Below are 27,306 nucleotides of genomic sequence, written 5' to 3' on the forward strand. Positions count from 1 at the left end.
TAGCTGCGTTCTCGACAAGGCTGAATCACTCTTCCTTTGAAGAGGTTTTCCTCCCTCCCCCGCCCACCATTAGAAGCCGTACAAAATCCTTCAAATGTTTTATGCCTCTAATTGTCTTGTCTTGTGAAAACCAACCTCTTAAACAAAACAGTGGGTTTCTCTCTCCCCCCCTCCCCATAGCGAATGGCCCTGGGGTGAGGAAGGTGGGTGCTTCCTTTCCTTGAGAAATGGTTTTGCAAGTGCGCTGCGGCATACAGGGGCATCAAGCAAGCAGCCCACATTTGTCAGCGGGCTGATATTGGGCTGTAGCTCCCGGTGCAAGGCTCTGTGGCACACCGGGTTTTGCGCTTTGGTGATGTATAACGCAGCTCCTAAGCACCTTAATTGACCAGTCCCATCCTGGAAGCTCCAGGGAGCCCTTTGAAATATACTTGGCTTCATCAAGTTCATCAATTGACTCCTTTCTACGTGGCAGGAGCAGCAGACACTGGAGGTGGAGAAAAATGGCCACATCGCTGTGATGTGCTTTGGGGTGATGTCTGAGGGATCTATGCTAAGGCATGTTTAGCCTGGAGAAGAGAAGATTGAGGGGAGACATGAGAGCACTCTTCAAATCCTTAAAAGGTTGCCACACAGAGGAGGGCCAGGATCTCTTCTCGATCCTCCCAGAGTGCAGGACACGGAATAATGGGCTCAAGTTAAAAGGAGCCAGATTCCGGCTGGACATCAGGAAAAACCTCCTGACTGTTAGAGCAGTATGACAATGGAACCAGTTACCTAGGGAGGTTGTGGGCTCTCCCACACTAGAGGCCTTCAAGAGGCAGCTGGACAACCATCTGTCAGGGATGCTTTAGGGTGGATTCCTGCAGGGAGCAGGGGGTTGGACTCGATGGCCTTATAATTATAACCCCCTTCCAACTCTGCTATTCTATGATTCTATGAAAACAACAACTTCCTTACGAGGGTTTCTTCTTCTGGAGTCTTTCCATGTTTACCGTGGGCTTCTTCAGAAGGTGACCATGTGATTTTGAATTCAAAACTTCCTTGGCAATGCTCTTATGTTCGATGAAACACCACCATCAAGTGGTGAAATTATAGTTCTGGGGGCACCGTTCAATAATTTTAAATACTGCATTATCTCCAATTTTTGTAAAAGCAAGAGTACCATGGAAAAGCACGGGAGATGTCCCGGAGGTTGATGACATCGTGTAAAGGACCCGCAAACTTCCATGAGTGGCCAGTCATGGGTGTGCAATAAATCACTCATGTGGAGAAGCTCTGAATGGGCTTGGCTTGCAAGGGCTCTTCAAGCCAAGGTTTCCAATTCTGGTTTGACTGATTGCAAGCCATGGTTTGTCAATTCCGACAACACTGTCAAACACTGGCAAAGCTCCCTTAACCATGGGTTGGTATGAGGCCTGAATTGAGCACATACCTTTTAGCTGCTGGGGCCCCTTTAAAGATGGCTCAGTCAGCCCTGCCATAATTCATTTTCCCTTTTGAAGAATTGGTGTTGAAGACTGAAGGCTGCTTTATTTGTTTATTGATTTCAATTTTATTTTGGCCAATAGCCGAAGCTATCCGAGCTGTTCACAACTATTAAAAGCAGAAAATCGTAGAATCATAGAATTATTTTATTTATTTATTTATTTATTGCATTTCTATACCGCCCAATAGCCGAAGCTCTCTGGGCAGTTTACAAAATTAAGACAATTCAAAGTATAAAACAACAGTATAAAACCATAATATAAAATACAGTATAAAAGCACAACCAATATAAAAACAGCAGCAATGCAAAAATACAAATTTAAAATACAAATTTAAAACTGCAAAGTTAAAATTAATTTATAGACTGTTTAAATACTGGGAGAATAAAAAGGTCTTCACCTGGCGTCTAAAAGAATATAATGTAGGTGCCAAGCGAACCTCCATAGGGAATAGTAGTGTAGGAAGGGGCCCACAAGGCCATCAAGTCCAGCCCCCTGCTCAATGCAGAAATCCACCACAATAAAATACAGATCATAAAACACAGTACAAAAACTTAAAGCTTCGATATAAAAAATAACCCAACAGAAGCTAGCTGCAGTGCAAAAATTTAAAATATAATGCCAGAAAGAAAGAAACTGAAAAACTGAAATGCCTGGGAGAATGAAGAGGTCTTCACCTGTTGCTGAAATGAGCACAATGCTGGCACTAGGTGAGCCTCTCTGTGAAACTCATTCCACAGTCGGGGGGCAACCACTGAAAAGGCCCTCTCCCTTGTTGCCATCCTCCGAGCTTCCCTTGGAGTAGGCACTCGGAGGAGGACCTTAGATGTTGAGTGCAGCGTACGGGAAGGTTCATGTCGGGAGAGGCGTTCCATCAGGTATTGCGGTCCCAAGCCACGTAGGGCTTTATAGGTTAAAACCAGCACCTTGGATTGGGCTTGGAAACGTATAGGCAGCCAATGCAAGCAGGCCAGAATCGGTATTATATGCTCAAACCTCCCTGTTCCAGCTATCAATCTGGCCGCCGCATTTTGCACAAGCTGCAGCTTCCGAACCGTCTTCAAAGGCTGCCCCATGTAGAGCGCATTGCAGTAATCTAATTTGGAGGTTACCAGAGCATGGACAACTGAAGCCAGGTTATCCCTATCCAGATAGGGGTGTAGCTGGGCCACCAACCAGAGTTGGTAGAAGGCACTCCGTGCCACTGAGGTCACCTGAGCCTCAAGTGTGACTGATGGATCTAAAAGAACCCCCAAGCTATGAACCTGCTCCTTCAGGGGGAGTGCAACCCCACCCAGAACCGGTTGAACCCCACCCCATCCGATCAGAAGAACCACCCACCAGCAGCATCTCAGTCTTGTCTGGATTGAGTTTCAGTTTATTAGCCCTCCTCCAGTCCATTGTCACGGCCAGGTACCGGTTCAGCACATCCACATCCACACCTGATGAAGATGAAAAGGAGAAGTAGAGCTGGGTGTCGTCAGCATACTGATGACAACGCACTCCAAAACTCCGGATGACCGCACCCAACGGTTTCATGTACATGTTAAACAGCATGGGCGTTAGGGATAGCCCACCTGCCGGCAGGTACCCCTCGCACCTGTCACCTGGGAAGGAAATCAAAAGAGCCAGCTTCGCTCTCCCCAGGAGTTGAGAAGCCTGATCAATGCTCTGCCCTGCCCTGAGTTGCCTTCTACCTCTTGCCTTCCTGCTGCCAACCCGGCTCTTGGCTTCTGTTCTAAAAATGCCACTCTGATGTGGATGAGGAATCGTATTTGCATATTTTAAGGCTGAGCACATCGCTTGGCTTAAGAGAAATAGTTTGGCAGCTGTCCCACCTATTTTCGACGAGCAGCGGGAGGGAGGGAGGATGGGGGAGCGATAGTCGGATGTGTCTCGCATGGCAAATCGAGCTGCAATAGAGATGTTCAAACGGGTGTCTTGTATTTCTGGGCGCTTTGCCAGCACACACCTTTCCTGCCTCCCAGTTCTTGGCTGTGTCCTTTACCTTCCAGAGATGTCGATGCCTGGCCCAGGATAAATACGCCCCAAGATTCTAGGTTGCCACCGAGTCCAAGTGCTGATCAATCAAGCAGTGTTTCCTTCCCCAAAGTTCTGCAAAGTGAATTCGTATTAGGGATTTTTTTTTTTTGCATTGTTTCTGCACAGGCTAACCCTGCTCCTAATGCTCTCACAATTTTGTTAGCAGAAAATGCGGCTGACTTACAGGGTGAGAGGATTTTCCTTTCCTTTGTTAAGCGTGCGTTATAAGTCATAGAATCATAGAATCATAGAATCATAGAATAGCAGAGTTGGAAGGGGCCTACAAGGCCATCGAGTCCAACCCCCTGCTCAATGCAGGAATCCACCCTAAAGCATCCCTGACAGATGGTTGTCCAGCTGCCTCTTGAATGCCTCTAGTGTGGGAGAGCCCACAACCTCCCTAGGTAGCTGATTCCACTGTCGCACTGCTCTAACAGTCAGGAAGTTTTTCCTGATGTCCAGCCGGAATCTGGCTTCCTTTAACTTGAGCCCGTTATTCCGTGTCCTGCACTCTGGGAGAATCGAGAAGAGATCCTGGCCCTCCTCTGTGTGACAACCTTTTAAGTATTTGAAGAGTGCTATCATGTCTCCCCTCAATCTTCTCTTCTCCAGGCTAAACATGCCCAGTTCTTTCAGTCTCTCTTCATAGGGCTTTGTTTCTAGACCTCTGATCATCCTCGTTGCCCTCTTCTGAACACGCTCCAGCTTGTCTGCGTCCTTCTTGAATTGTGGAGCCCAGAACTGGACGCAATACTCTAGATGAGGCCTAACCAGGGCCGAATAGAGAGGAACCAGTACCTCACGTGAGTCCTTTGGAGGAAATGGCATTTTTGAAAACCTGTCAGCATATTGCAAATTTAAAGCCGTTGCACCAGGGGTGATATACTGTAAAGAGTCCGGCAATGCTGAGTCATGCAAAGTCACCTTTACATGCCTTCGGCCTTTCCGTTAGGCGGCCTCTTTGTCTCTTGGATGAGAATCGTGAAAATAGGGATACACCTGTATGGGGTGTCCACCATGGGTGCAGTCCTGCAGGCTGGGGTCCGGATAAAAGTAGGGGTGGGGACACGACCAGGATCTCTTCTCAATCCTCCCAGAGTGCAGGACACGGAATAACGGGCTCAAGTTAAAGGAAGCCAGATTCCTGCTGGACATCAGGAAAAACTTCCTGACTGTTAGAGCAGTATGACAATGGAATTAGTTACCTAGGGAGGTTGTGGGCTCTCCCACACTAGAGGTCTTCAAGAGGCAGCTGGACAAGCATCTGTCAGGGATGCTTTAGGGTGGATTCCTGCATTGAGCAGGGGGTTGGACTCGATGGCCTTGTAGGCCCCTTCCAACTCTGCTATTCTATGATTCTATGACAAATCATGGGTTGCTCACCCAGTGGGCGCAAGAGTTAAGGAGAATTCGTCCATTAACCCTGGTGCCCCATCATCCCTGCCCACTGATTTGTATCAAGCCTGGAACGTTGCTTGAGTAGGTGAACTCAATGGGCTTTATGTGGGGCCACCCTTAAAGCTGCTCTGGAAGGGGGAGCTAGTGCAGAATAATAACAATAATAATAATAATATATTTATTTATTTCTTACCCGCCTCTTCTATTTGGATCGAGGCGGGGAACAACAATAGTACAGGAATCAACACATCTTAAAAATTCTTGATTTTACATTGATCTGGGTAGGCCTGCCGGAAAAGGCTAGTAATCAAAGCTGCCTTAAAATCACAGAGAGAGTTAATATTATGAATCTCCTTCGGCAGGCCGTTCCATAATCTAGGGATGGCAGAAGAAAAGGTCCTCTGGGAAACTGATGTCAGCCTAGTTTTAGCTGACTGAAGTAGATTCTCCCCAGAGGACCTGCGTGTGCGGAGCGGTCTGTATGGGAGAAGGCGATGCCGCAGGTAACCTGGACCCAAACCATTTAGGGCTTTAAAGGTAATAATGACCAACACTTTGTACTTTGCCCGGAAACTAATTGGTAGCCAGTGGAGTGATTTTAATGTTGGGGTAATATGCTCACCCCTGTGACCAACCTGGCTGTCATATTTTGAACTACCCTATTTCTTCGATTCTAAGACGCACTTTTCCCCCCATATAAACATCTCTAAAAATGGGGTGCGTCTTAGAATCGCGGCTGTTTCTTAGGGATTTTTTTTCTGTTGGTGGTACTGAAATTAGTGTGCGTCTTACAGTTGATGGCGTCTTACAATCGAAGAAATATGGTAGTTGAAGTTTCCGAACTAGGTACAATGGTAGCCCTATGTACAGCGCATTGCAGAAGTCGAGCCTTGAGGTTACCAGCGTGTGCACAACCGTCTTTAGGTCTTCTGACTCTAAGGAGAGGTGCAGCTGGTGTATCAGCCGAAGCTGATAGTAGGCACTCCTGGCCGTCGCATCCATCTGGGCTGTCATTTGGAGCGACGGATCCAGGAGCACCCCCAAACTGCGAACACAGTCTTTCAGGGGGAGTGTAGCCCCATCCAGAACTGGTTGACACACCTCCAGACCTAGGCCAGAGCCCTTGACAGCAAACGCCTCTGTTTTGTCTGGATTCAGCTTCAGTTTGCTGCAGCTCGGCTGTTGTCTGGAGCTGCCCCTTTCCAGCGTGTAACTCCTCTGCTGAGGGAACTGCACTGGCTGCCTATCTGCTACCGGGCTAGGTTTATGGTTCTGGTACCAGTGTACAAAGCCTTGGGACCAGCATACCTGAATGATACCTGTTGGGTGGGGGAATGCTCTAGCTCTGGATTTCCTCCTCAAAGCAGGAGGGGGGTTGGACTAGATGGCCTCCGAGAACCCCCTCCAACTCTAGGACTGTGTCATCTGTAGTGTTTCAGGCACTAGGTAATCTTCCCGGTGTCTCGAGAACTCAAATAGCTGGGTGCTCACCTCCTTTGTGTTGTTGTGTCTGTTGCGCTGCGCTGCGTGTGAAGCTGTTATCCATTTTGACAAGGAGGGTCGAAAAATAGAACGGTGGAAGAGACGGAGGAGGAGCTGCCTGCCACGGAGAGAATGCCGCTGCCTTTGATCTTGGCAGGCCATTATCAGCGGCACTTCGGAGCTCTGCGAGGAGCCGCGCCAGCCTGTGTCTAAGATGTAGCACACCTTTGTTCAGAATGAGTGAGACATCCGTCAGTTATTATGATTGGAAAGGTGTGTTACGGATGGGTGTGTGTGTGTCTATTGCAAAGGGTGAGGTCTCTGGGCCACTCACATCACCCTCCTCAATAGGGTCCTTTTCTGGCAGGGGGCAGGCCCACCGTCTGACAGTGGTGTGTGTGTGTTGGCAGGAGGTCAGGCTTGTCCTGGATTGAGCAGGGGGTTGGACTCGATGGCCTTATAGGCCCCTTCCAACTCTACTATTCTATGATTCTATCTCTCAGCCGCATCCCAGATTGGCAACCTGATGCCTTTTTTTGCGTTGTAGAATTCAGTAGAAGAATCACTGAGTGCCTTGGATGCTAGGAATAGGGCCTGCTGCTATTCCCCCCTCCCCCTGGCATTCAGTTTGGTTTGTTTATTTATTGATTTATTTAGAATCATAGAATCATAGAATAGCAGAGTTGGAAGGGGCCTACAAGGCCATCGAGTCCAACCCCCTGCTCAATGCAGGAATCCACCCTAAAGCATCCCTGACAGATGGTTGTCTAGCTGCCTCTTGAAGGCCTCTAGTGTGGGAGAGCCCACAACCTCCCTAGGGAACTGGATCCATTGTCGTACTGCTCTAACAGTCAGGAAGTTTTTCCTGATGTCCAGCTGGAATCTGGCTTCCTTTAACTTGAGCCCGTTATTCCGTGTCCTGCACTCTGGGAGGATCGAGAAGAGATCCTGGCCCTCCTTTGTGTGACAACCTTTTAAGGATTTGAAGAGTGCTATCATGTCTTCCCTCAATCTTCTCTTCTCCAGGCTAAACAGGCCCAATTCTTTCAGTCTCTCTTCATAGGGTTTTGTTTCCAGACCCCTGATCATCCTGGTTGCCTTCCTCTGAACACGCTCCAGCTTGTCTGCGTCCTTCTTGAATTGTGGAGCCCAGAACTGGATGCAATACTCTAGATGAGGCCTAACCAGGGCCAAATTGAGAAGAACCAGTACCTCACGTGATTTGGAAGCTATACTTCTATTAATGCAGCCCAAAATAGCATTGGCCTTTCTTGCAGCCATATCGCACTGTTGGCTCATATTCAGCTTGCGATCTACTTCCAAGATCCTTCTCGTTTGTAGTATTGCTGAGCCAAGTATCCCCCATCTTGTAACTGTGCATTTGGTTTCTATTTCTATTTCTATTTATTTTTATACTGCCCAATAGCCAAAGCTCTCTGGGCGGGATACGACAATTCATGAGACGATAAAATACAGCATTAAAAGTACAGTCTAAAACCCACCATATACATTTAAATATCCAAAATTTGAAACAACTTAGACAGCTAAAAACAGTTTTAATGAGATACTAGACCTGTTTTTGGCAACTGGGATAAATGTCCTGTCATATGCCATTCAATGTTTGGGAGTAGAGGGCAGTCTTAACCTGGCATCAAAAGGAAGGAGAATGTTGGTGCCAGGCGGGCCTGAGTGGTTAGCTTATTCTGTAGTTGGTGGGGTCACCACTGAGAAGGCCCTGCTCCTTGTTGCCACCTTCCAAGCCTCCCTTGGAAGTGGTACTTGAAAGGGGAGGGCAGACATCGATTGTAGTGTCTGGGTATGTTCAAGTCGGGAGAGGCGTTCTTTCAGGTATTGCGGTCCTGAGCCATGTAAAGCTTTTTAGGCTCAAGCCAGCGGGCTTGGAAGCATACAGGCAGCCGATGGAAGTGGTTATTATTATTATTTATTATTATTATTATTATTATTATTATTATTTATTTATTTATTTATATAGCACCATCAATGTACATGGAGTTGTATCAATAGAGCTAGTGCAACTTCCTGGCAATTGTGAACCGCCCAGAGAGCTTCGGCTATTGGGCGGTATAAAAATTTGATAACTAAATAAACAAATAAATAAAATGCTGACTGGGAATGATAGTCCTAAAACATCTGGAGGACTGAGCAAGAGAGAGATGAGGGAGGGGGGAAAGTGGCGATTAGAGACAGAGAGAAGTTAATAGCTCTGGTCAAGAATTGATGCTGTTCACGGGCTCCAGCAATATCACTATATCTTGGGATGTTTTGACAAGAAGCAGTCGGGTGGCCGGGTTGCATTACAATGCAGCACTGAAGAAGGGACTGAGAAACCGACTGGAGCGAGCCAAGAGGTGGCCCACTTTTCTCTTTTGAAGGAAGCGCTAAATGGTTGGGTTTCTTTGAGCTTCAAAAAAAGATGCGAATGATGAAGGCTCTGCGAATCCAGTCGTGAGACCGAACGCAAACGTTGGCTTCAATTCTCATGGCGGTGCAGTCGCTTCATCACAATCTATGTGCTTAAAAAATCTAAAATGAAGTGGGACCGTGTTTTCGGACTGCCCTGTTTACTGCTGCTTTTATTTGCTATTGTTGTGCTGTTTGGTGTAGCTCTTTTGTTGATGTGTTGTGGTTCAGTAATCCGCTCTGAAAATTCTTTGATAGCAGGGTGAGATATATACTCATGCACTGCTTTGGATCCAGGTCTGAATTCCAAGCAGGGCGATTCGGACCGAATCGGTCTGGATCTGAACGATTCGGACTGGTCTGGAGGATTCAGAGACCTAAATAGAAAGCCTTGTGCCTAGCAGTTGCCCCCACTCATGCCACTGGACATGCCCAGTGAGCGTGCAAGCTGCCTGCTCTTTATCCAGACCTGTCGCGAGCGCCCACAGCCGTTCATGCCTTCAAGGGAATCGCCATTTTCTTTTAAAATGGTGACTCGTTTATTCCTGGAAAACAAATCCTGGTGGTTTACAATGGTGGTTATAAAGCAGCCATTTACACAACATTACAGGCTCTTTGGGCACGTCCCAGGGTGCATGTGTGTGTTTGTGAGCAGGGGCAGCTGCTTGGCAGGTACCCAGGAAAACATACATCCAAATAATTCGCATGTCTGAATCTCGATTCGGATCCGAAGTGGGGCAGATCAGCTCCAAAGTGAGTCAGATGGAGTCTGAATTGGGCCAAGTTGAATCGTGGCCATGGGAGAGGGGCATGCATGGCCCTGATATATACATTTTAATAATGTTTTCCATTAAACCCCCCCAAATATTTCATTTTCACTTCCTTGTGGAAGTTTTCTTTTAGCAGTGGGGAGGATCAGGTGCAATTTCCCTCTCAGCTACTCGACTCATAGTGAATGCTACTTGCTGTACGTGAGGGGCAATTTCCCCCCTCCCTTAATTCTTGGAATGCAAAAAAGCAGCCTTTTCGCTTTCTTTTTCTTAAATGGAAAGTGTTCTAGGCCGATGAAAACGAGCGTAATGCTTCCCGGTCAGTTCCTAAGGAAGAGCGATTGTCCAGGAAACGGGGCATTCCAGGGAGAAAGCTGTGACCGCCTCGCTGGGGCCAAACGGCCCCTCCTCCTGTGTTCAGAGTGCTGACCCAAGGCAAGGCAACAGAGGGGCTTGTGGTGTGTGACTTCCTGCTGCCGGATTTGGCTTTTTCTTGCAGGCACGTGCACACACGCATACGTAGAAAGCAAACGGAGGCCGCTGAGTTTGGGACGGAAAGCTGACTGCTGTTCTTCTTGGGGCACTTTCTCCAGGGCACTGGACATTACGGAAGGAAGCTCTGCAGAGGTCAACCCCGTGGGCTGCACGTGAAGTTTTGGAATTGTTCTTTGACTTCTTTCCTTCCTTCCTTCCTTCCTTCCTTCCTTCCTTCCTTCCTTCCTTCCTTCCCTAACTTCGCCAATGAGCGGCTTTAGAAGAAGATAACAATTTGAAATATAGTCATTTGGGTGGAAATCTGTCAGTGTCCCTGAGCATGAACAGAGTTCCTTTTGTGAAATTCTTTATTGCCCGAGTGGATAGGAAAGCCAGCTGCTTGAAGAACTGAATTTCCCCCCTGCTAGCCCAGTGTTTTTCTTGGAGTGGGAGGAGGTGGAGAAGAGGAGGGCCAGGATCTCTTCTTGATCCTCCCAGAGTGCAGGACACGGAATAACGGGCTCAAGTTAAAGGAAGCCAGATTCCGGCTGGACATCAGGAAAAACTTCCTGACTGTTAGAGCAGTACGACAATGGAATCAGTTGCCTGGTGAGGTTGTGGGCTCTCCCACACTAGAGGCCTTCAAGAGGCAGCTGGACAAGCATCTGTCAGGGATGCTTTAGGGTGGATCCCTGCATTGAGCAGGGGGTTGGACTCAATGACCTTATAGGACCCTTCCAACTCTGCTATTCTATGATTCTATGAGGAACTCACATTTTAGGAGACAGCTTGCAGCCTGCCTGTGATCTGAAAGCCCAAGATAGACAGCCCAGTTCCTGGAAGGAAAAAAAACAACCCTGGGTGGGGGGCGTTAAATCCGACACAGCAAAGGATTTGTGGAGGGCTGCCGGCGTTGAGCAGAAAGTGCATCTGTTATATCCCCTGCTTAGAAGATTCCCTTTTTATCTTGGGAATGCAAAGTGAAAAATGTAAGCAACTGCTGCGTTTCTTCTTTAAACATTTGCGATGGACCCCGTGGGAGGCAAAATCAAAGCCGTGGAAATGCATGTTCCTTGACTTTACACAATATTGTGGGCTGCAGGGACCATTCTTTTCCCTCCTAGCATTTTGAGCGTGGTGATAAGCCAGTGAAATCTGTGACAATGTGATGTATGTTTGTGTGCATACCTAGCCCAGGCACAGCATATCGCCGGAGCCTTAGGGAAGTAAAATGTGTCACTGTGGTCCTTTAGAGCTAGAATCTTCAGTATTTCCCCCCCTCCCCTTTGAGTTTCTCAAGGTACTGAATTTGAACTCGGTTCTAATTTCTGTTCCTTGGGGCATTATGATGCCAAATTATGAAGCACGCACCACCCCTCTTTATGAATCAAATTTCGATCCTTGCCTCCCTGAAAATTACTTTCTTTCAGTTTTGCTTCCAGTCCTCCCCCCCACAAGGGGGCAGAGGCCATAATTGCCACCTCCTTACATGAATGTCTAGGTCAGTGGTTCTCAACCTTTTTTGCTCCATTCCCCCCTTTCACCATTGTTCAGAATATAATTCCCGCCTTCCCAAGATGGTCTAACTCAAAAGGTGCATTCCAAATAATATGCACATAATATTGAAAATCTTTTATTTTTTTCTATATTAGTCCCATTTAAAGGGGCAACACAAAGCATGGCCCCTTTTACATTCTCATCTCCCATGCTTTGCATTGCCCCTTTAAATGGGAAGCTTGAAACTTCTAGGATTGCGAGGGAGGGAGGGAAAAGAGAGCGAAGGCCTGGCTTTTGCAGACAACAGGACACTTTTCTGGGACGTTTTTAATAACGTGTGTAGGAAGACATAATCCACAGGACATCATACTTTGCTGAATGGTGGTCCCAATTCCCCCCCTGGAACCCTAAAATTCCCACCTTGTTGAGAACCCATGGTCTATGGGAAGGCAGCCAAGTACTGTAGATAGACAAAGCCATGCTCTTGCTACTGTTTACTCTGCTCTTCTCAAACTAGCAATTAACTCCTATTGTTTGAAATCTCTTTGTAGTGTCCGTTTCCCTGACCGTCCTTATGTTGCAAACAGATAAATGATGCCAGATTCATTCCAAAATGGAAGCGAAAAGAAGTCTGCTTTGTGAAAGTGAAATAGAATCATAGAATAGTAGAGTTGGAAGGGTCCTAAAAGGCCATCAAGTCCAATCCCCTGCTCAATGCAGGCATCCACCTTAAAGCACCCCCTGACAGATGGCTGTCCAGCTGCCTAGTGTGGGAGAGCCCACAACCTCCCTAGGTAACTGGTTCCATTGTCATACTGCTCTAACAGTCAGGACGTTTTTCCTGATGTCCAGCCGGAATCTGGCTTCCTGTAACTTCAGCCCGTTATTCTGTGTCCTGCACTCTGGGAGGATCGAGAAGAGATCCTGGCCCTCTTTCAAGTCCTTGAAGAGTGCTATCATGTCTCACCTCAATCTTCTTTCCTCTAGGCTAAACAGGCCCAGTTCTTTCAGTCTCTTCTTATAGGGCTGCCACTTGATGAAATGTTGCCCATCTCAGTGGTGGTCCCAGATTTGAGGGACCCGCTCAGAAGACACAGCCCTGCTGTCAGTCCCCGTCAGAAGCGCCATCTCCCCAGCTCCACATAAATCACAGTCTACAAAAACAGATGAGGGCCCTTTAACAGGTGGGGGGAAGTTCACCACACTACAGGTCTTGTCAGACTATATAAGGCTCCAGTTGGCCTTAGCTCCCTGCTGAGACAACATCCTCCTATTGTACTAGTAGGGCAACGTTCCAGCCAGCAGGACCCACTTGGAGCTCTCCAAGGTCCTTCCTACCTGTGTTGATTTCTTGCCCCAGTCTTGCTACCAGGTTCCCTTCTGAGCCTCAAGGGACCATAGGACAGGACAGCCACTTGCTCCGGGATGCTGTGGTTCTGGGCCAGAATCCACAGACCCAGAGGTCATCAGTGCAACCTCCTCAGTGCTGGGAGGTGGTAGTCAGATGGGATCCTGATATGGAAACAGGGCCAGTGTTGAGGACCAGAGTGTAGAGGATCAGGATGATCAGGGGTCTGGAAACAAAGCCCTATGAAGAGAGACTGAAACAACTGGGCATGTTTAGCCTGGAGAAGAGAAGATTGAGAGGAGACACGATAGCACTCTTCAAATACTTGAAAGGTTGCCACACACAGGAGGGCCAGGATCTCTTCTCGATCCTCCCAGGGTGCAAGACATGGAATAACGGGCTCAAGTTACAGGAAGCCAGATTCTGGCTGGACATCAGGAAAAGCTTCCTGACTGTTAGAGCAGTACGACAATGGAACCAGTTACCTAGGGAGGTTGTGGGCTCTTCCACACTGGAGGCATTCAAGAGGCAGCTGGACAACCATCTGTCAGGGATGCTTTTGGGTGGATTCGTGCGTTGAGCAGGGGGTTGGACTCGATGACCTTGTAGGCCCCTTCCAACTCTGCTATTCTAGGATTCTCTCCCAGGGGCCTGTTCTCCCTTGGAATCTTAAGGCGCCTCCTCCTTTATTTTATTTATTTATTTATTTATTACATTTTTATACTGTTCAATAGCTGAGGCTCTCTGGGCAGTTCACAATTAAAACCACCAAATACAGCAAATCAAAACAGAACATAAAGCTTTATTTTTTTTAAAAAAAAATACTATGCAAAACCAAACTAAAACCAGCAGCAGTAACAGCACAGGGAAAGCCTGTGTGAATAGGTGTGTTCTCAGGAGGCGTTTAAGGCATTTTACATTCTCTGCCTCCCGAACCACACGAGTAGGGATGTTTTCCAGAGGGTGGGTGCCACTACAGACAAGGCCCTGCTGTTGAGGTTCTTCATGGCGACATTCCGTTCGCTTCGGAATGGCCAGCAAGACCTTCTCTGAAGGTCTCAAATGTCTTCTGGGTGTATATAAGGGAAGTGGCGGTCTGGTAGTTATCCTGGTCCCATGTTGTTCAGGGCTTTATAGGATAACAACACAACCTCCTTAGACCTGCTTTTCTGCTCCCCAGCCAGGCGCCTTCCCTTTTCTGTGTCTAGGGATTACTCCACTTGTCTCTGGGTGCTGCCTTTAATTGGAGCTCCCAGTGTTCTGTATTTCCACGCTCCTGATGATGTCTGCTTGATGCTTGAGCAATCTGGATACCGGCATTTGAAGAGCAGGGACTTGAATTAGGACCTTGCCGAAATGATCCTGGTTTGCCCCCCTCTTCCCTAGTCTGTCTCAGTGGGCCCTCTGAGAAAGCTGCTAATCTCAGGAGAGTCTTCGGTTTTTCCCTTATCAGGCAGCTGTCTCCTAGGCTAAGATCTTCCTGGGCCTCCGCTCAGGGCTGAGGACTCAGCGTGACCTTTCCTAAATCCGGCAGCGGCGGGGCTATTTAAAAAGCGCTCATCTCAAGGCCGGGTGCCAGCTTTCGCCGGCGTCTCCTTCACCTTTTTGAACCCGGTGTGGCGTGGGGCAAGAAGCGGGGCGTTTTCAACAGCTTACTCCACACCCCATAAAATGCAAGAACCCGGTAAAACATATGTCATCAATATACAGATGATACCCAGCTCTACCTTTCCTTTTCATCAAACCCAGGTGAGGCAGTGGCTGTTCTGAACCAGTGCCTGGGCATGGTAATGGACTGGATGAGGGCTAATAAACTGAAACTCAATCCAGACAAGATGGAGGGACTGTTAGCGGGTGGTTCATCTGTCCGGCGAGGTGATGTTTGCCCTGTCCTGGATGGGGTTGCACTCCCCCTAAAGGATCGGGTCCGTAGTTTGGGGGTGCTCTTGGATCCCGAACTGTCACTTGAGGCACAGGTGAACTCAGTGGCAAAGAGCACCTTTTATCAGCTTAGGCTGATATACCAACTGCGCCCTTATCTGGACAGAGATAGCCTAGCTACAGTGATCCATGCTCTCATAAACTCTCGTTTGGATTACTGCAATGCGTTATACGTGGGGCTGCCTTTGAAAACGGTCCGGAAGCTTCAGGTGGTACAAAACAGGACAGCACGGTTACTAACAGGGACTGGCCGGCGAGATCACATTACGCCAGTCCTTTTCCAGCTTCATTGGCTGCCAGTCCAGGTCCGGGCCCGATTCAAAGTGCTGGTATTAACATTTAAAGCCCTAAACGGTTTGGGGCCAGGCTATCTGAAGGAACGCTTCCTCCCATATGTACCTGCCCAGACCCTAAGGTCATCCTCAGGGGTCCTTCTCCGCGAGCCCCTGCTAAAGGAAGTGGGGCAGGTGGCTACCAGGAGGAGGGCCTTCTCTGCTGTGGCACCCCGGCTGTGGAATGAGCTCCCTAAGGAGGTTCACTTGGCACCTACATTATATGCTTTTAGACGCCAGCTGAAGACCTTTTTATTCTCACAGCATTTTAACAGTCTATAAATAAATTTTAACTTGGTGTTTTAAATTCATAATTTTGCATTGCTGCTGTTTTTATCAGGTTGAGCTTTTATATTGTATTTTATATTATGGTTTTATACTGTTGTTTTATACTTTGAATGTTTTTAATTTTTGTGAACCACCCAGAGAGCTCCGGCTATTGGGCGGTATAGAAATTTAATGTCCATTACCGTGCCCAGGCACTGGTTCAGAACAGCCACTGCCTCACCTGGGTTTGATGAAAAGGAAAGGTAGAGTTTTGATGCTGATGTCGCAGATGTTGCTCAGCTGGCACGGTGAAACACCCAAAGAAGAGACACCTTCACTTGGGCCTTTTTAATAGCTTTCCTAAACTGCCTTTTCTATGTCAGATATCCTTCAAAGAGGCTTAGCGCTTGTCATCTTTTCTCACTTGACTTTGAAGCGGGGGGGGGGGGTGTTCCTGCGACCCTCCAGATGTTTGAAGAACTCCAGCTCCCATCATCCCCAGCCAACATGGCCAATGGTCAGGAATGATGGGAATTCTAGTCCAAAAACATCTAGAGGGCTGTACGTTTCTCACCTCTGCTGTAAAGTATGTTTGTTTGTTTATTTAATTTATATTCCACCTTGGTTCCCCCCCCCCAAAAAAAAGCAGTCAAGGCGGGTTGTTCACCTGCCTCTGGTTCAGGTAACAGTGGCGTTGAGAAGGAGGTACAGTAGATTAGGGTGACCATATGAAAAAGAGAACAGGGATCCTGCATCTTTAACAGTTGTATAAAAAAGGGAATTTCCACAGGTGTCATTTGTATGCATGCAGCACCTGGTGAAAGGCCCCCTTCATCACAACAGTTAAATAGGGTGACCATGTGAAAAGGAGGACAGGGCTCCTGTATCTTTAAGAGTTGTATTGAAAAGGAAATTTCAGCAGGTGTCATTTGTATATATGGGGAACCTGGTGAAATTCCCTCTTCATCACACCAGTTAAAGCTGCAGGTGCCCTGCCCTCTTTTAAATCTGGTCACTCTAGTATAGCTCCTGCATCTTTAACTGTGGTGATGAAGAGGGAATTTCACCAGGTGCTGCATGCATACAGATGGCACCTGCTGAAATGCCCTTTTCTATGCAACGTTTTCAAGATTCAGGAGCCCTGTCCTCCTTTCCATAGAGTCATCCTATGCATGAGCCCTGCCCTCTTGATCGGGTACAAAAGAGGGCAGGGCCTCCTGCAGCTTTAACTGTTGTGATGAAGAGGGAATTTCACCAGGTTCTCCATATATACAAAGGACACCTGCTGAAATCCCCTTTTCTATGCAACTGTTAAAGATACTGTCCTCCTTTCCATAGGGTCACCCTACGGTAGATGCCACAGCTTGCTTGATCTCTGGCCCTCTGCCTGTCAAGCAAGCAAGTGGGGGCAGTGATGAGGAAGAGGAGGAGGAGAAGGAGGAGCAATCGCAGCGGGTGAAAATGTTGGTGACTAGATAGACTCAGCGAGAAAAGGAGGCCCATGGAACATTTCTCACCCAAGGGCCTAGAAAACCGAGAACCGACATTGCTCTGTGTTCAGGGGACGCCCGTCTTCGCATACCGGGCGCTGGAGGCAAGACAGCTGGGGCGTTTCTTCACCATTGTGTCTTGTTTGTGAAGGTCCTGGGAGATCTGGGTTCGCTGCTGTGGCAGTGCAAAATAGATGCATCACTTTACTGACAACCCAGCAGCCTCTATTCCTACGTTTTCGCAAGTCAAACAAAATGCAGAGACGGTACGTCTTTTAAGCAAGATTGATGGCATTCATTAGAAGATGCCTATTTTTTAAATTATTATTATTAGATTGTAAGCTACTTACGTGCCTCCAGAGACGGCAACGTCAGAGTTCAGATGTTCTGACATGGATCGGGGGTGTATTTATGTTCTGCCTACATTGATCTTGCAAATGTAATCCAGAGCCTCAGTAGTCTTTGCAGTTCCCTGTAGCAGCATTGCTGGAAGGAACGACTAAATATTTCCGACAGGGTCACGGTAATGTTCTCCCGTTGAAAAATGATTCCAGGAGCCAAAAGTATCTGTCTCTCAATTCCCTCACTGCAAATGGATAGTTTAAACAGGCAGCAATCATTCCTCTTCCAAAGCATTTCATATTAATCACTCCCTTATTGTAACAGCTGAACAAACTTTGTGAGGTTACAGCACACAATAATCCACTTGGCTTTTCATTCGTTTTCCCCAATACAGTCTAGCTCTCACCACCAGCAGTTACTGCTGGAATTAAACCAGTATGGATAACATTTTGATTCAGGGGTGTTTCACCTTTCAGCAGTAGGCAGCATTGTGTGCAGTGAGTTTCCGTGACAGTGCCGAAAAATATTTGGAAGTGGGCATGATGTTCAGCTTTCCGGGAATTTCAGTGCTCTCTCTCTCTCTCTCTCTCTCTCTCTCTCTCTCTCTCACACACACACACACACACACACACACATACACACACACACACACACACACACACACACACACACACACTCCTTTTTAAAAGCAAGTTTCTATCTCTTATGGATGTGATTATATGTTTGAAAATGATTCCATAGTGGCTCTTGAAATCCTTTTGTTTTGTTTTTTAGAGTTGGGTGTGTGTTGGGTGTGTGTGGATTTTTGTCCTTTGTACAGTCTTATTGTCTCCTCCATGATTAGCAGTGTACCAAAATAAATTCAGCAGGTTTATTGTGCAAAACCTGCAATTCACATTACATAGAATCATAGAATAGCAGAGTTGGAAGAGGCCTACAAGGCCATTGAGTCCAACCCCCTGCTCAATGTAGGAATCCACCCTAAAGCATTCCTGACAGATGGTTGTCCAGCTGCCTCTTGAAGGCCTCTAGTGTGGGAGAACCCACAACCTCCCTAGGTAACTGGTTCCATTGTCGTACTGCTCTAACAGTCAGGAAATTTTTCCTGATGTCCAGCTGGAATCTGGCTTCCTTTAACTTGAGCCCGTTATTCCGTGTCCTGCACTCTGGGAGGATCGAGAAGAGATCCTGGCCCTCCTCTGTGTGACAACCTTTCAAGGATTTGAAGAGTGCTCTCATGTCTCCCCTCCATCTTCTCTTCTCCGGGCTACACATGCCCAGTTGTTTCAGTCTCTCCTCATAGGGCTTTGTTTCCATAAAGTGTATGGGTCTTAAAGTTCGGCTTCCCACGATGCCGAACAGAGAATGCTTATCAAATTTGCAGATGACACAAAATTGGGTGAGATAGCTAATACCCTGGGAGACAGAAATAAACTTCAAAGTGATCTTGATAGGCTGGAAAACAACAGAATGAAATTTAATAGGGATAAATGCCAATTTCTACATCTAAGAAATAGAAACCAAATGCACAGTTAGAAGATGAGGGCTATTTGACTCAGCAATACTACAAATGAGAAGGATCTTGGAATTGTTGTAGATCACAAGCTGAATATGAACCAACAGTGCGATATGGCTGCAAGAAAGGCCAATGCTATTTTGGACTGCATTAATAGAAGTATAGCTTCCAAATCATGTGAGGTACTGGTTCCTCTCTATTCGGCTCTGGTTAGGCCTCATCTAGAGTACTGCGTCCAGTTCCGGGCTCCACACTTCAAGAAGGACACAGACAAGCTGGAGCGTGTTCAGAGGAGGGCAACCAGGATGATCAGGGGTCTGGCAACAAAGCCCTATGAAGAGAGATTGAAAGAACTGGGCATGTTTCACCTGGAGAAGAGAAGATTGAGGGGAGACATGAGAGCACTCTTCAAATACTTAAAAGGTTGTCACCCAGAGGAGGGCCAGGATCTCTTCTCGATCCTCCCAGAGTGCAGGACACAGAATAATGGGCTCAAGTTATAGGAAGTCAGATTCCTGTTGGACATCAGGAAAAACATCCTGACTGTTAGAGCAGTACGACAATGGAACCAGTTACCTAGGGAGGTTGTGGGCTCTCCCACACTAGAGGCCTTCAAGAGGCAGCTGGACAACTATCTGTCAGGGATGCTTTAGGGTGGATTCCTGCATTGAGCAGGTGGTTGGACTCGATGGCCTTTTAGGCTCCTTCCAACTCTACTATTCTATGATTCTATGCAGAGTTTGGGGCATAAGGTTGTATTATTGTTATTGTCATTGTGGATGTTTCCACCTGGCTGCTAGGCAACAGTTCCTCCCCCCCCCCCCGTCCCACTTGTGACCCCCTTTTGCACCCAGGACTCTGTGATGCATCCAGACCTGTGCCCTGCGAAATCCTTCCAATTGTGACTCAGGATAACTTTTAAAACTCCAAGAGCAAATGAACCCTTTAGGGCTGGTGTCAGTGCCTCTGCAGGGCCCGCTGTCACCAACCCAGCTGAGTAACAGCCACTGATGCCAGCGATGGTAGAGCACCTGTTTGCATGCAGAATGTCCAAGGTCCTGCGCCTTTGGGGAAAAGGATCTTGGGCAGTTTGGCTGGGAAAGTTTATCTGCCAGAGACTGTGGAAGGCTGCGGACAGTCAGAGTAAATACTGGGCTAAATATAAACATAAGAAGAGCCCTGCTGGATCAGACCAAACGGCCATCTAGTCCAGCACTTTGTTCAGCTGTTGACCAGGGACCCGGGAAGAGGGAGACGGTGCAACAGCACTCTCCCACCCAAGTTCCCCAGCAACTGGTGTATGTAGGCTTACTGCCTCTGATACTGGAAGTTGCATATAGCTATCAGGACTACTGGCCACGGATAGCCTTTTCCTCTGGGAATTTATCGGCGTTTGCTTCATCGTCGTTTGAAACTTAATATGGCAAAGACTGAATTGCTTGTTTTTCCTCCTAAACCTTCTCCTCATCTCTCATTCTCTCTTACTGTCAATGATGTCACGCTTACTCCAGTCAAGGAAGCTCCTAGCCTTGGCTTTATATTTGATTCCTCGCTCTCCTTTATTCCTCATATTGAGGCAGTAGCTAAATCTTGTCATTTTTTCCTGTATAATATTGCCAGGATTCGATCATTTTTGTCTGTCTCTTCTGCCAAGACTCTTGTTCATGCATTGGTTATTTCTCGGTTGGACTACTGCAACCTTCTTCTCACTGGCCTTCCTTCTTCTCACATCAGTTCGCTGGTTTCTGTTCACCACTCTGCTGCTAAGATCATCTTCTTGGCTCGCCGCTCTGACCATGTTACTCCACTTCTGAAATCTCTTCATTGGCTTCCAATTCACTTCAGAATCCAATATAAACTTCTCCTGTTGACCTACAAAGCTTTTCACAGTCTAGCTCCTTCCTGTCTTTCCTCTCTCATCTCACACTATTGCCCCGCTCATGCTCTTCGCTCCTCTGATGCCATTTTTCTCGCCTGCCCAAGGGTCTCTCCTTCCCTTGCTCGGCTCCGTCCATTTTCTTCTGCTGCCCCTTACGCCTGGAACGCTCTTCCAGAACATTTGAGAACTACAAGTTCAATCGCAGCTTTTAAAGCTCAGCTAAAAACTTTTCTTTTTTCTAAAGCTTTTAAAACTTGATTTTGATCTGACTTTTATACTGTTAGTTTTACTCTACTCTGTGCCTGTTTGGTGCATTCCCTTCCCCTTCTTATTGCTTTATTATGGTTTTATTAGAATGTAAGCCTCTGCGGCAGGGTTTTGCTATTTTATTGTTTTACTCTGTACAGCCCCATGTACACTGATGGTGCTATTTAAATCATCAACATCATCATCATCATCATCATCATCCAACCCCCTTTTAACGCCATCCAAAGTGGTGGCCATCACCACATCTTGTAGTAGTGATTTCCATAGCTTAGCTCTGTGGTGTATGAAGAAGTCCTTCCTTTGATCTGTCCTGAATTCCCCACCCGTCAGCTTCATGGGAGGGACCCCCTTTGGTGCTAGTATTATGGGAGAGGGAGAAAAATGTCTCCCTGTCTACATTTTCCACACTGTGCATCATTTTGTCCACCTCTATCAGGTCTCCCCTTAGCCTCCTTTTCCCCAAGCTGAACAATTCCAGCAGTTGTAACCTGCCCTTGGATCATTTTAGTTGCACTTTCCCCCATTGACTGGTATAAGCCGGCTCCTGTTGTTCTGACTGATAGGAGCCCCACAGAGGGAGTGTTACCCCTCCCCACCCCGTAAAAACCACCTTAAAATGAGCTCTAGCACAGCTTGACTCTGCCTTGACATCCTATCTGCTTCAAAACCTCTGGCACGGTCATTATAATGCCGAGCAGAGTGTCGCTCTCTGTTTCAGCCCACCAGGAGTGTCAAGAGACCCTGTTAATGCTGACCTGGTCAGCCTTCCCGGCTCTGTTAATGGGCATCAATGTTTGCACCTCGCTGTCATCATCGGGGGTGTTTTCCCTTGCCCCCCCATCCCCAAGGAGTGGTAGGAATAACAACCATAAAGAGAAATGCAGCCAGGCTAAATTTAGGCGCTGGCACAGCGAGAGCACAGCTAGTGCGGCATCGATCCTTCGCTAGACAGATCCGTCTCCCGCTGATGCTAATTGGAGTTAAGTGAGTGTGTTGCCCGGGCGTCGGAAGCTTTCTCCGGGCGACTCGCAAATTGGGCCCGGATGAATGGCCGGGTGGCTCTTAACGGCAGCCTTGAGTCCTGCATTTCAAAAGTTGGCTGTGCTGAAACCCGGAGAGGCGCTTGAGTGCTGTGCTCTCAGGAAGAGCAGCCTCTGAGCATGTTGTGAGCTCTGCTCTTCTTAGTTTTTAATCTCCTCCAGTGGAGGCAGGTGGCTCAGATGTCAGTGGGGTGTTGAATCCGTTACGGGTGTCAGTCAGAACCCTAAAGGAGCTATTCAAGGTGCTTTAGAGCTCTGAATGGTTCTGACTGAAACCCGGAGCGGATTCAACGCCCCACTGACATTGGAGCCGCCACTGATCTCCCTCCTTCCCTGCTCTTCAGACCAAGGCCACAGCTAGACCTAAGGTTTATCCTGGGATCATCCAGGGTTCGCCCCTGCCTGAGCACTGGATCCCGTGTGTGTCACCTAGATGAACAGGTTTGACCCCTGGACGATCCAGGGATAAACCTTAGGTCTAGCTATGGCCCAAGTCTGGATGGAGGTCACCGCTCTGGAGTGGAGGACACACTTTGCATATTGAACCAGTCTGCAAATATCTTTGGCAGAGTAGAGGTGGGGAACCACCGGCCCGTGGGCCTAATGTGCAACTCCAGGTTTCTCAATCCAGACTGCCAGAATCCCTAGGCCACACCCTTTCACTGCTCCCCGCCCCCATTCCTGGTTATTGATTAAACGGTGCTGGCCGGGGAGTTATGGGAGTTGCAGTCCAGCACAATGTGGAGGGGACAGAGCATCAGACTAGGGTCAGGAAGACCTGGAGGGAGAAAGTGGGTTGGAAGTATAGATAATCCACTCCTGAGGACTCAATGGGAAATTTGGAGTAAATTTAAAGGGAAGCTGCTTCCGAGCAACTCTCCCTTAGCACCGATAATAATGTTAAAGAATTTCCCAGAGGATCTAAAGGGTAGATTATGTAAAATATTAAAAGAGAAAAATAAAATAAGATTAAAGGATTGGGTAAGAGATATTAAAACAAGAGAGGATATGGAAAATTTGTTAAAGGAGAAGAAGCTATCTTGGCTAGAATATGGTCAATTAGAGCAATGGAATAAAAAGTGGATTAAAGATAATAGAATGTGCAGAAAGATGACGAGGTTTGAAGAATTAGTAGTAAGTAAGGAGGAAGGGAAAGGAGGTAGTATAGTTTCAAAAGGATTAATGAGTGAAATATATAAAATATTGTTAGAGAAGGAGTTTAGAGAGAATACAGAGAAAATGGTTTGGGAATCAGATTTGAAGATACAAATAGGGCGACAGAGCTGGGAGGGACTATGGAAACAAAGAGTGTTGAGAAGTTTATCAGTAAGAATAAAGGAGAATTATTTTAAAATTCTATGGAGGTGGTACCTAACCCCGGTTAGATTGAATAAGATAAGTGATCAACATTCAGCAAATTGTTGGAGAGGTTGTGGGGAAAAAGGAACGTATTTACATATGTGGTGGCAATGCAAATATGTACAAAGATTATGGAAGATGGTGTTCTCAGAAATTGAAGAAATAGTGGGAATGAAAATAGAACAAACACCAAAAATAGCATTGCTGTCACTATTTGAAGATATAAAGTGTGGAAAAGGAACTATAGAGCTGATATCGAATTTGTTGGTTGCAGCACGACTGATGGTAGCTAGGAACTGGAAGATCCAAGGGGAATACTCTATTGAGGAATGGTATAAAGAAGTCTGGGACATAGCCATTAATGATAAACTGACATGTAATATTAAGTGGAGAAAAGGCGTAACTAAAATAAATGAGTTCGAAGGAATTTGGAAACAGTTCCTAGTGTTTGTGTTTACTAAGGGAAGTGGGAAACCACCAGCAGAAGAAACGATTAGATTTTGGACTCAAGAATGATCCCGAGGTGGGGGGTGCACTTTTATGTTAAGAACGAAGATGGTGTAGTATGATAAGGTATATGTAATAGTTTTTGATATTTGTACTCAACAATCATTCAATATGTATGCAGCAGATATTTGATGTTTTTTTTTTCTTATTGTGTTTTGTTTCAGTTATATTTTGGTAATGTTTATCTATGTTTATATAGTGTTGAAAATGAATAAAAAATTTTAAAAGAAAAAAAAAAAGGAAGACCTGGAGGGATTCCACACGTCGTACTGAGGGCGTTTCCATGCGCCCCCAGTGCGCCCCCAAAGCGATTGTGTAGCTTGCCTGTTCGAAGAGACGAGGAAGAGGCGTCCTTGCCGCCGCCACCCACCTACCTCCTCGCTGGCCGGGTCGGAGAGCTTGGCCGAAGAAGGCGGGGTGGCTCCACCCCGCCTTCTTCCGCTGAGCCCCCTGACCCGGCCGGCGAGGAGGTAGGTGGGTGGCGGCGGTGGCGGCAGCAGCAAGGACGCCTCTTCCTCGTCTCTTCGAACAGGCAAGCTACACGATCGCTTTGGGGGCGCACTGGGGGCGCATGGAAGCACCCTCAGTACGACGTGTGGAATCCCCCCTGGATACAAAACTCCACTCAGCTGCGAAGCACATTGGGTGGACTTGGCCGGTCGCTCCCTCCCTGACTCTTTTTGCAGCTTTCCTGACCTGGGCTCATGGCATGCTGTGACCTATGGTAGAGTGACCATGTGAAAAGGAGGACAGGGCTCCTGTATCTTTAACCATTGTATTAAAAAGGAAATTTAAGCAAGTGTTGTTTGTATATTGGGGAACCTGCTGAAATTTCCTCTTCATCACAACAGTTAAAGCTGCAGGTGCCCTGCCCTGTCACTCTAGTATAGCTCTTGCACCTTTTACTGGTGTGATGAAGAGGGAATTTCCCCAGGTTCTCCATATATACAAATGACACTTGCTGAAATTTCCTTTTCAATACAACTGTTAAAGATACAGGAACCCTGTCCTCCTTTTCATAGGGTCATCCTACCTGTGGGGGGTTGGGAGGACTGGGGGTGGCGGTTGTAGGGTTGAGCATTTCATCCCCACTATGACCTGTTCCATAGAATCATTGAATAGCAGACTTGGAAGGGGCCTATGAGGCCATCGAGTCCAACCCCCTGCTCAATGCAGGAATCCACCTTAAAAGCATCCCTGACAGATGGTTGTCCAGCTGCCTCTTGAAGGCCTCTCGTGTGGGAGAGCCCACCACCTCCCTAGGTCATTGGTTCCATTGCCGTACTGCTCTAACAGTCAGGAAGTTTTTCCTGATGTCCAGCTGGAATCTGGCTTCCTTTAACTTGAGCCCGTTATTCCGTGTCCTGCACTCTGGGAGGATCGAGAAGAGATCCTGGCCCTCCTCTGTGTGACAACCTTTTAAGTATTTGAAGAGGGCTCTCATGTCTCCCCTCAGTCTTCTCTTCTCCAGGCTAAACATGCCCAGTTCTTTCAGTCTCTCCTCAGAATCAGAGACCCCTATTTGAGTCTCTGATTCTGCGTAACTTGCAGCCCTTTGAACAATCACCCCCTCCCCCTGAAGACTTGGGGCATGTCTAGACCTAGGGATTGGAGGGGGAGGGCTTCGGGACGATCCTGGGACTGCAGGAAAAGTCGGGATTAAAGCCGTCCCGGCTATCTCGGGGAATGGCAGGTATCCTCCGTCCCTGCCCCCGGGATTCTGAAAGACTGAAAGAACTGGGCCTGTTTAGCCTGGAGAAGAGAAGATTGAGGGGAGACATGACAGCACTCTTCAAATACTTAAAAGGTTGTCACACAGAGGAGGGCCAGGATCTCTTCTCGATCCTCCCAGAGTGCAGGACACGGAATAACGGGCTCAAGTGAAAGGAAGCCAGATTCCGGCTGGACATCAGGAAAAACTTCCTGACTGTTAGAGCAGTATGACAATGGAACCAGTTACCTGGGGAGGTTGTGGGCTCTCCCACCCTAGAGGCCTTCAAGAGGCAGCTGGACAAGCATCTGTCAGGGATGCTTTAGGGTGGATTCCTGCATTGAGCAGGGGGTTGGACTCGATGGCCTTGTAGGCCCCTTCCAACTCTGCTATTCTATGATTCTATGATCCCCTGTGCGTCATGTGAACGCACAGGGATGATCCCCAGGATATCGCCCCGTCTAGACATGCCCTTGGTGGTTGTGTGCAGACAATGGTAAAATAACACCAGCTTATTCAAAAAGGAGGGGACATTGGGCTTTCCCATCCATCTTCCAGTCCACAGCTCAATCTGGAGTGCTCACAAGCCAAACTGTAATATTAGCGCCGGAGAGATGTTCTCCGCTTTTACACCGAGCTGCTCAATTGGGTAGCAAATGGGCCACGTTAATGACCAGAGATCTCATTTGGGAGACCAAGGTGTCCTGGGCGTTCCCGTTAAGGCTTCTAGTGTAATAAAATATGGTAGCACCAGGGGTGGATGGCATGTTCTGTCTTGCAGCTAGAACAACAGTGTGTGTGTGTGTGTGTGTGTGTGTGTGTGTGTAGGGAAAGGCCCGAGTGAAAATTTAAATTCATGAGGGAGAGAGTAGAGATATATTTCTCCCTGTCACAAACCGGAGTCACCTGATAAAGCTGAGCAGTACATTCAGGACAGACAAAAGAACGTTGCTTCCCCCTCCCCTCCTCTACCTTCTCCTCCTCCTCCTCCCAGTGTGCAACGTATGACATTTAATACAACATGATGTGTCAAATGCTTAGGAAAGGAGCAGACAAATTAATGGAGGGTACGATCAATGGTTTTAAGGCATGATTATTTTATTATCATTGATTATTGTATTTATATCCTACCTTTTTTTTTTTCCTTGCAAGAAACCCACGGTGGCCTCTTCTTTCTTCTCCCCGTTTCAGCCTCACCACAACCCTGTGAGGTAGGTGAGGCTGAGAGTCAGTGCCTGGCCCAAAGTTAGTCCGTGAGCTTCATGGGGGAGTGGGGACTAGAACCTGGGTCTTGCCGGGCCCAGCCCAACACTCTAACCACGACACTTTACCCCAGTGGCTCCCTGATAGGTAAATGGAGCATCCAGCTTCAGAGGCGGTATATATGTCCTGAGGACATCAGGAAAAACTTCCTGATGGTTAGAGCAGTACGACAATGGAATCAGTTACCTAGGGAAGTTGTGGGCTCTCCCACCCTAGAGGCCTTCAAGAGGCAGCTGGAGAAGCATCTGTCAGGGATGCTTTAGGTGGATTCGGGGGTTGGACTTGATGGCCTTGTGGGACCCTTCCAACTTTGCTGTTCTATGATTCTATGATTCTATGATATACCTCTGAATACCAGGCGCAGCAGGGGTGGATTATTGTCCTTGTGCCCTATTTTGTGGGTGTTCTGGCTTCACTGACGGAAGCCGCGATCTGGGCGAGATTTTGAGTTAAACATTATGGCCCAGTCGGT

General features: G+C 47.4%; 1 protein-coding gene across 4 annotated transcripts in view; it reads left to right on the forward strand.

The window, feature by feature from the left end:
• The window catches only part of GDPD5 (glycerophosphodiester phosphodiesterase domain containing 5), a 219,667-nt gene that overhangs the window by 104,593 nt on the left and 87,768 nt on the right, over positions 1-27,306 (forward strand). The window contains exon 1 of one of the 4 annotated variants that reach the window (XM_063127252.1): positions 10,969-11,064. The exons of the other annotated variants lie outside the window; for them this stretch is intronic. The gene's annotated coding sequence lies outside the window, so the exon portion shown is untranslated. Of the gene's footprint in view, positions 1-10,968; positions 11,065-27,306 lie in introns of those variants that run through there. 4 annotated transcript variants of the gene reach the window in all.

Source organism: Elgaria multicarinata, chromosome 5 (assembly GCF_023053635.1).
Source record: "Elgaria multicarinata webbii isolate HBS135686 ecotype San Diego chromosome 5, rElgMul1.1.pri, whole genome shotgun sequence".
In the NCBI taxonomy this organism is placed as follows: domain Eukaryota; kingdom Metazoa; phylum Chordata; class Lepidosauria; order Squamata; family Anguidae; genus Elgaria; species Elgaria multicarinata.